The sequence below is a fragment of the Clupea harengus genome, chromosome 5, assembly GCF_900700415.2.
Source record: "Clupea harengus chromosome 5, Ch_v2.0.2, whole genome shotgun sequence".
Taxonomy (NCBI): Eukaryota; Metazoa; Chordata; class Actinopteri; order Clupeiformes; family Clupeidae; genus Clupea; species Clupea harengus.
In genome coordinates this window covers 20,064,520-20,074,519 of record NC_045156.1, presented here as the reverse complement: position 1 = coordinate 20,074,519, position 10,000 = coordinate 20,064,520, and the positions used below count along the sequence as shown (strand labels likewise).

General features: G+C 47.8%; 1 protein-coding gene across 2 annotated transcripts in view; it reads left to right on the top strand.

Moving 5' to 3' along the window:
* Positions 1 to 10,000, top strand: part of cbfa2t2 (CBFA2/RUNX1 partner transcriptional co-repressor 2) — a 33,351-nt gene that overhangs the window by 1,349 nt on the left and 22,002 nt on the right. Inside the window, exon 1 of one of the 2 annotated variants that reach the window (XM_031568019.2) lies at positions 8,930 to 10,000. This exon is cut by the window's right edge and continues 590 nt beyond it. The exons of the other annotated variant lie outside the window; for it this stretch is intronic. The gene's annotated coding sequence lies outside the window, so the exon portion shown is untranslated. Of the gene's footprint in view, positions 1 to 8,929 lie in introns of those variants that run through there. 2 annotated transcript variants of the gene reach the window in all.

Here is a 10,000-nt window from a genome sequence, read left to right as displayed (position 1 = left end):
GGCATTCGGCACAGACCACTATATAGCCGGGCCCTGTCCGTGTTTCACTCCGTCTAGCACACACACACACACACAATCCACCCCCCTCCACCTCCCCACACTCTGTTTTCAACGCAGGATTTGGAGCTAATCCACTAGGCAAAGTTTCACACCATCTGGAGTTTACAGCTCCTCAAGAGCCAAGCAGCGGGAGGCCCCCTAGCAGAGGATACTAGAGCACACCCACTCCAGTCTGCCCCCACGGGGACAATGCCCAGTGCCACCGCTCGCCAGGCCGCCTGTGCCCAGGGACCGGCCCCCATATCATGGTTTAATCCTGGGGAGGGTGGGGGGTTGTGCTCCTCCGAAGCATAAATAATGAATGAGATCTTTAGAGGTGCTAAGGCCATTGAAACTGGTGATGGAGGCTTATTATAGTGGCAATTGCCACTAGGGAGCAGTGATGTTTCTCTCGGCAGCCCTAGCCTGATGGTGATGGATCTGATGGTTATGGCCTTTTTTTTGCCATTTGAATACCAATCGCCCAGTGTTAATCCCTCACCATCCCTCACCACTACCCCCTCTGAACCATCAGAGACATGGGTGAGGGAATTCTGATGGGTTTGGATAATGGCTAATTCAGTATGGTGGATTTTAAAGGTATTGCCTTGGCTGTTCCTAGAGACCATGTAGAAGGGTGCATACTTTGTTCTCACTCTCAGGCAACTGTTTCCCCCTTTTGTGGAGATTTGTTGTCTCTTTATTCAATTTTACTCAGTTAAAAACATGTGTAGCCACTTGGATGCTATGATGTTTTTTCTTAAGTTTGTGCGTGTGTGTGAGAGTGTGTGTGTGTGTGCATGTGTGGGTTGCATACTCCTGAGTACAAGACAGATTCCTTTCCTCTGACTTTTAGAAAAGGAAATAAATGACAAAGGGCCCTTCAGGTTTGCATTAGCGGTCTAATTGGTTTTGGCTTTGACTGAGGTTTCCAGCACTGGCTGAGCGGCGCTTTGGTCGTGTGGGGGAGATTCTGCCTGATGGAGAGAGTCAGAGACAGGGAGCAAGAGAGAGAGAGAGAGAGAAAGGGAGAGATGAAGGCAGCAACAGGCAGAGCGGAGTTCTGTCCACATTTGAGAAAGACTGAGAGAAAGGGAGAGAAGAACAGATAGACAGACACAGAGAAATAGAGAGAGAGTAACATGAACACACAACCACAAAGAGATATTGGATGACTTGACTAGACGGAATGGACAGAACAGATGGAGGTGTTACATTATAACTCTGTGTGTGTGTGTGTATGTGTGTGTGCACGTGTGTGTGTGCACGTGTGTGCACCAGTGGAAGCAGTGATACAGCCCTACCTCCATCTCAGGAACCTTGGAACCGTGGAACCTTCTCGCCGTGGTCACCTGCCTGCCTGCCTGCCTGTGTCGTAGTAGGTTCCAGATGCGGGGAGGTCTTTCCTCCTCCGCTGTGCCCTCCCTGCTGACCTGGTAGCTAGTCTGTCTCTCGTTAATGATTAGGCAGCCGTGCTGAGTCCCTGGGTCTCAGCACTTATAAAGGGAGAGAAGGGGTATGGGGTTCAGAGCTACAGAGATGTCAGAGATACACTGGAACATATCATGACAAACTCTGCAAATGGAAGTTCCTGTCAGGTATGGAAAAGTACAAGGTCCCGAAAGCAGATGCTTGGTTTTATTTATGTGTTGTTAGCTTAAACTTGAGCATGATGTTTGTTCAGAGGCCAACAGAGCTTTGAAACAAGATATCCTGCAGGCATTTGTTGCATAAGGGCATCTAATATTTCTCCAAGCCCTATGAAGACTGTCTGTTGTGTCATAACAAACAACTTCATCCCTCTCAGGATGTTAACACACACGCTATCTCATCCCCCCCCCCCCCCCCCCCCTCTGCGTAATCACTGCAGTAACAATAAATCCCATGTTTTCAACGATCGCCCTCTAACCAATCATCTTTCAGCCCTAAAACACTCAGAGTGAAATATACAAAAACAACAGTAACCGAGAAAAGAAACAATGTTGCCCAATAGCAACTTTTGTACGCAGTGTTAATCCACTGCAACCACTGCCACATTGCAAGGATTTGAGTACAAACCCCAGTGAAAGTTGTAGGGAAAGCTAGGCAGGCTAGGCTATTGCTGCATCTTGTTTCTGTGTTGTGAGATGTACCAGTCGGATTGAACAGCACTGGGCCGTGTTTCTCATATTATCCCGTCCGCCACTCGGGACGGAGTGGAGAGGTGAGCTGATGCTGGAAGAATGGATTAGCTGAGAGGGGGACATGGACGTAATTGACAGCAGGCCGGACAGCTGTTTCTTGTTGCCGGGCGCTGCACGGACAGGCCGGTGAGATTGTATCCAGATGTGTGCCGCCTCCTCCGATCGCCCGCCAACAACAATTCCCTGGAATGTCAGTCTGCTGGAGACCTGGGCCTGTTAGCATGACGGCGTTCCCAAAACGTTTGAGGAGCCATAACTCCCAGTCTCTGTTCTCAGCTTCATGGGGATTTGCTTTCTCTTTTTTTCTATCTGTTCGGGGTTTTAGGAGTATCTCCCAGATCTTGTTAAAGAAGTGTTCTTTAGGAGTCCTCTAATGTTGGTTGCGCAATGGAATATATATATATACACCAAGAAAGTCTTGTCAGTTGGCCAGTTTTCTTTATTCAAAAGCGGTCCTGAATTAATTTAGCCTGCTTCTTCTCATTCTTAAGTGTTTAGTGAACTTTCCACACGTGACTGGGGAGATGATTTTGGCTCTTGATAGTTTGCAGGCGTTCTGCATTTTTTATTCTCCCTTCCTTTGTGAAGCACGGAGGGTGGACAAAGGTACCAGTCTCCCGGCAGTAAATTAGAAGGGTGACCATTTTTTAAAAAGCCTCTGAAAGGGGCTTACCACCACATTAGGCTTTTTAATACCCCTCTTTCTCCACCAAAAACTCCTCCTTCACTTTTAAACAAAGCCCATTTTTTAAGCTTGTTCCAACTCTCTACCCCCAGTTACCCTACCCCCCCCCCCGTCTCTCCATCTCTCGTTCTCTGTATCTTTCTCTCTCTCTCTCTATCTCTCTCTCTCTCTCTGTCTTTGGGTGTTGTGATGGGAAGGCCAGCTGTTCTGTAGCTGTCGGCACCCGGGTGGATTACCCCGAAAAAGAATCCACAGACTTCAGACGGTGTGAACTCCCATGAAGTCTGAGGAAGAAATCTGGGCTGGAATGCTGCTCGTAGCGAGGAGCGAAACAGCAGCATTTCTCACTGTCATCTCGCCATAAGCCCTGGTATTCGGGGGGGACCCAGAAGCCCAGGGACTTTGGGGGTGTTTTCATCCGTGAGGCTAATGAGGTTTTCAGCAGAGGGTAATGTTTTGAGGTGTTAGGCGATTACTTTGCCTGGTGTGTTGCCCCCTCTGGAGGTACGAGTCAATCTCTATCAACTCCTTCCTGCCTGGGATAAGGCAGCCTCAGGACTACTGCTGACCAGGGGGACTTGTCAGGGCCAAACAGTGGTTTTAAATCCTGCATAAACAAGGCCTCAGGTGGGCTTGTGTGTTGTTGTCAGGTAGCCAGTCAGAGAGAGAAAGAGAGCGCGAGAGAAAGAGAGAGGGGGCGAAGAGGGAGTGTGTGTGTGTGTTTGTCTTTGCCAGAGGCTCTGAGGGAGGCTGTAACCTCTACAAGCCTGAACAGCTCTGAAATCCATTGTGGGAGACACATTCCACAGCAATGTTTTCCTTCTCTATCTCTCTCTCTCTCTCTCTCTCTCTCTCTCTCTCTCTGTCTGTCTCTGTCTCTGTCTCTCCCTCCCTCTGATTCTTTCTTTATCTCTCTCTCTCTGTCTTTCTTTGCCCTTATCTCCAGAGCTGTAATTGTGTCCTTGGTTTATAGAAAGAAAAAAAACAGGCTGCATCTCTTAGTTGCCAGGTGTTCGGGACACACACACTGCAGCTGAACCACCTGCAAAACACAGGTGTGTGTGTGTGTGTGTGTGTGTGTGTCACGTGTGTGTCGCAATAACACAGCTGCCGCTCACACCCCAGGGCCAGAAAGAGATGAAGAGTGGGATTAAAGGCAGAGGCACAGGTGGAAGGGAAGAGAGGAAATACACTGAAATAAGAGACAGATAGATAAATAAAGACAGAAACACAGAGAGAGAGGGGGGGGGGGGAGGAGAGAGAGAGATATATGAGCACACAGTCACATAGTAACTGTACACCTGCCCAAGGAGGTTTGCATAGCAGCCTCTTAATTAAATAATCAGACGACTGGACTTTCCTTTTCTCTCTCTCTCTAACTCTCTGATTTTCTCCTCCATCGTGTCATCCCACCCTCCTGTATGTCACAGGTCAGATGGCGGCCACACAATGCATGCCTTTGTCACCCATAGAGTGAGGCTTTGTTCCCCCATTCCCCTCACAACCCCTTCACAATATGGCCATTTAGTCTCGGACATCTCCATTCGTCTCCCAATATGTATCCCGTATCGGCCTAGCAGCACAGTCCAGGGAGGTACCATTACACGGCCTCCCTCTGTCTCTCCTCTCTCACTCTCTCTCTAGCTCTCCTCTCTCACTCTCACTCTCTCTCCCTCTCCTCTCTCTCTCCTCTCTCACTCTCACTTTCACTCTCTCTCTCTTTCTCTCACTCTCTCTCCCTCTCCCTCTCTCTCTCCTCTCTCTCCCTCTCTCTCTCCCCTCTCTCTCCTCTCTCACTCTCTCTCCTTCTCTCTCTCTCTCTCTCTTTCCTCTCCCTCTCTCTCTCCTCTCTCACTCTCACTCTCTCTCTCTCTCTCTCACTCCTCTCTCACTCTCACTCTCTCTCCTCACTCACTCTCACTCTCTCTCCCTCTCCTCTCTCTCTCCTCTCTCACTCTCACTTTCACTCTCTCTCTCTTTCTCTCACTCTCTCTCCCTCTCCCTCTCTCTCTCCTCTCTCTCCCTCTCTCTCTCCCCTCTCACTCCTCTCTCTCTCTCTCTCTCTCTCTCTCTCTCTCTCCTTCCGTTCTGGAATTACACAGATGGCGCAAGTTAATTGCATTATGTCTTCCTCATAAGCAAATGTAATCAGATCGTCCTTGTTATTAATGTCACCTGCCACTGTAAATTCAGGACGAATAATGTTGGAGCATTTGATGGTCCAGCCGATTGCAGCAATCAGTTCGAGTGTAGAGCCAATCTACACATCACACGCTTACACACACTCACACACACACACACACACACACACACACACACACACACACACACACACACACACACACACACACACACACACAAACTTGCACACAGTAAAATGCAGGGCTGACGCCAATGAAAGTGGTGATGTGTACACACCCACGGTTACAATGTTATTTATTTGTCCCTTCTTTTAAAAAACAGTTTTTTATGAGTTGTCCTTATTTTAATGTGCTGAAAATGTGGGAAGGCTGGCAAAAAGGGACAAACAGAGTGTTTGCTCAGCAGAAAAGTGCCCGTTAATGTAGTAATTTCTGTTCCTCTGACCGTGAGTGTGTGTGTGTGTGTGTGTGTGTAGGTGTGTGTGAGAGAGAGAGAGAGTGTGTGTGTGTGCCCGTTAATGTTGCCATTTATGTTCCTCTGACTCGAGTATTGAGTGGAGGGAATAGGGGATGTACGGCTGAGTGTGTGTGTGTGTGTGTGAGAGAGAGAAACACTGTATTTTTTGACCTGTGTGTTTCTTTCTGTGCTTGTGTGTGTGTGTGTGTGTGTGTGTGTGTGTGTGTGTGTGTGTGTTTGAGTGTGCATGTTTGGTTTATCTGTTATTTGGTTTAGCTGTGCGGAGAGCCTGGTTATTGAATATCATTTGCAGGCTTATTGGAGAACGCGTTCGCGTCTGCAGTCTTGGCGCACAGCTGTGGAAACTTGGGGGAGATGTAGCCAAGTGAGCGTGTGACCCACCTCTCATAAATTTTAAGTGTGGACTCACACTCCCCGGTACACTCACTGGAGTACCGTGCTCACTCTCACACTCACATACTCTCTCACACACACACACTCTCACACTCACACACTCTCACACACATGCTCCCTTGAGGGCTGGCACTGACTGACACTTGGTGGCAGATACGGACACCCCGTTCCCCAACAGACACACACACACACACACACACACAAGCACACACACACATACTAATACAGTTTTATATATGCAACAGAACATACTATATACAGCCAGGCTATCACGTGGAAAAAGTCCCCTCCAACCCACACATGCAGACGCACACACACACACACACACACACACACACACACACACACACACACACACACACACACACACACACACACACACACACACACAAACACACACACACATACAGTCTGTCTCCGGGGCGAATGTAAGAGGAGATGTGAGGGTTTTCCGTGGGTGAGTAGGCGTGTCAGGTCTGACTTAAACTAATGGCTCCCAGCAGTGTGGAATGGCCAGACACTCTGGAGCCGCTGGCTGAGGCCTGGAATGCCACCGCCGGCTCAGAGCCTGTCTTTCATCCACCGGGAAACCAGAAGGGGGGAGAGAGCTGGGGAGGGAGAGAGAAAGAAAGAAGGAGGGAGAGAGAGAGAGAGAGAGAGAGAGAGAGAGAGAGAGAGAAAAGGAGGGAGGGAGGGAGGGAGAATGTTGCTATTTCTTTTTGGAAAGAGGGTGTCTGAAAATGAGGACTCAATAGCAGATGGAGTGAAGTTGGAAGACAGTCAGATGATTTAGGACTTAGAATGTGTGTGTGCATGCATGTGTGTGTGTGTGGGTGTGTGGGTGTGTGTGTGTGTGTGTGCATGTGTGTGTGTGTGTGTGTGTGTGGGGGGGGGGTGTGTGTGTGTGTGTGTGTGTGTGCATGTGTGCATGTGTGTGTGTGTGTGTAATTAAACATGCATGCATGCTTATGTGAGTGCATGTGTATTTATATTGCATGTTTCCTCTGCATACATTCTACAAGTATATGTTTTTTGCACATGTAGTCATGATGTCAGTCTCATTGTAATATGGCTGATGGGAACAATGCACTTGCTGTTTGTATAATTAACTTACATTGAATGTTATGCTAAAGATGAGTTGTGGGCAGCATGGCCGCCCCTGTTTATTCATTGCACTCACATTCCCTGACATGGCTGTAATTCCCATGCAGTTATAAACTGCTACACATTCAGAAAAGTCTGGCCTAATTTAGCACATATGGTTGGATATGGTTCCTCTCCCTCTTGTTGGAGTCGCCAATCCATATTTCGAGCCAATGACTTTTCCCATTGAGGTTTTAGCTCACGTCTGAGGTAATGGAAAACATGGCATTCAAAATGTAATATATCTATAATTGGGAAGTTGCAGTGGTTCTTTAGTTAATCAAACGCAGAGGCTGGGGACAAAAAAATACAAGAAAATAGTAATATCTCAGGTGTTCTCTGTTTATGATTAAATGAGATTTAGAGAGCTGGACCAGGACCAAAAGAGCGATATGTGTTTTGAAGAACATGGCATGCAAGGATGCAATCAAGTTAGCAAGAACAGAATATTCTTCCTGTCACAAACACATACACACACACACACACACACACACAGCAAGCTAGAAACTATATAAATGCTGTTTGAGTCTTCCAAACTCTTCGCCATGACCGTGATGTCAAACACTTATGTGGTGCTGGTCTGGGGCTTATTTGACCCTCTCTGCCCACTGTATCTGCTGCCACTGTTCCGTTTTTAGATTTAGTCTTGCTCACCGACTCCACTCCACTCCTCTCCTCTCCTCTCCTCTGCCCTGGGGCACTTCCTCTTTGGCCCAGGGATAATTGCCAATTTAGGGCTGTGGGCCTCGCCGTCTCCCCCATCACTGTTTTGACATGTATCCACGCACCCATCCCCAGGCCATTCACAGGACCACTTCAGCGGGCCAACGGCTCCGCTCCCCCCTTTCTGATGCTAATTGTGCATCCCAGCCCTAAACCCTGTCATGCTAATGACCAGGCATCCCACAATTCATGGTGCGACGATAAAAGAGTCTCGGGTCTGTGGTTTTTCACTTTTCACACAGGCATGTTAATGCATGGTTTTGTTGAAATAGCCAGAGTGGTTATGTCAGGTTTGAACTAGTGTGAATAAAAGCAGAAGCAAGTGGGATGATCTTCATGCCCTGCAGTAAATCGTCTTAAGAAGTCTAGATGTGCAATGCACTCTACCGTTACCTCACAGCAGCAGACTAGAATGCAGTGTATTACTTCCAGTCATTACAATATATATTTGAGGTGGATGTCCACATGCACTCATCTAAATAAGCACAAGCACTTGAGGGTACTGAGACATAGCCCTATTGCCAAATAGCTACAGACAGTTGAGAAGCTGTGATGTGGAAAGTGGACTCTGTCACTCAGCCGTTTCTCTGACTGTTCTCCACTGTACCACCGCGAGTGTCAACAGCTGTGCACTGCCGACTGTACAGTCAAAAGACTGTCTGATTTCACAGCTGCGAGGCATCCAGACCCCAATCCCCAGCTGTTCCTGTCGGAAACCCATGTGCCTTGTGAACTCACCGCTGGGCCCCCCCAGACCCCGGCGTCCACTGTTCGCTCATCTGAAGACCAGTGTCCACAGTGTGGGGGCGAGATATACGGGCGACTCGGGACAGAGGCCAGGCGAGCGAGTCTCTGGAGGAACGCCGCGGCGCCTTATCTACAAGGCATTTCTTCTCCGTTCCCATCCCTCCCGCGTTGACATACAAAACTGTTAAAGACAGGCGAGGGAGTGAGATCATACTTCTGCGCCCCCTTCCTTTCCCCCCTCTCTCTCTCTCTCTCACACTCTCACTCTCTCTATCTCTCTCTCTCTCTCTCTCTCTCTCTCTCTCTCTCTCTCTCTTTCTCTTTCACTCTCTCTCTTTCTCACTCCCTCTCTCTGCTTTCAACAGACCAGAGGGCGAGAGAGAGAGAGGAGAATAGAGGAATAGTATGTGGCCGTTGTTGGAAAGCTGTGTTTATTTTTCTAAAAGTAGATGCTCGGAGAGGGAGCGTGTGAACTCTGCCAGATGCTGTGGGTTCACTGAGATATCTCATTTTGTGGTGGGGAATTTTTTTTTTTGGAAGAAAAAGTCTCATAAGGTCCAGTGAAATGATTAGCATATGTGTGTATGTGTCTGTTTATCCTTGAGCGCTATTGTGCCCGTGAGAACAAGGGCTCGGCCATTACACCCCTCTCAATTTATGCTGTAGAAACATGAATTCGGTGTCATTGTTGACATTAATTCTCAGCTGAAATCAATGAAAATGTGCACACACACACACACACACACACACTGAAGCATACACATTGCCCTCAAAGTCATCTGTATTCTGTATAATGTATAAACTGAAAGCCTTTTAGTCTGCAAAACAGAACTATGCAAACATCTGCAAAGTCTGCAGAACTGTCTCCCTCTATCTCTTTTCCCCCCTCTGTCTCGTTGTCTCCTGTGTTTGTAAGCAGGGTTTAGATTATGCTAAGTGGGAGGATTTAGAGCAGTTTAGGCACCTGGGCTGTCAACTGTCTCTTTCTTCGTGTCGACGTGCTGGGAGAAATAGCACATGTTAATGAGCTGCTAATGTTCGCTGGGAACAAGAGCCAGTGAATGTGTGTGTTTGCTCGTCTACTCGAGTGTGAGTGGCTGCCAATGGCCTACGATGCCTCTTTGTTTGATCTGAAAGTCGTAACTCTGGATGTTTCTAGAAAAAAAAGATTGTTACGGCTACGAGGGATGCATACGGAATAAGAATGTCACTATTTTCTGTGTGCACAGGGATTTCTAGTACTGCATCGTGTTCTGTTGGTTCGAAGAGTACTGATACATCGTTTTGGAAACCAGCCAAAATAAAAACAATGTTGAGGTTTGTCATCAATTGGAGTTGAGGAGCAGTGCCCCTCACCCTTCCTGGATTGGCACAGACTCTGTTTACTCCTTGAGTGCCAGAACAATTAGTTATGTTAATTACAAGACCCCCCTCACTAAATACATTAAATAGGTTGAACCCCATTGGC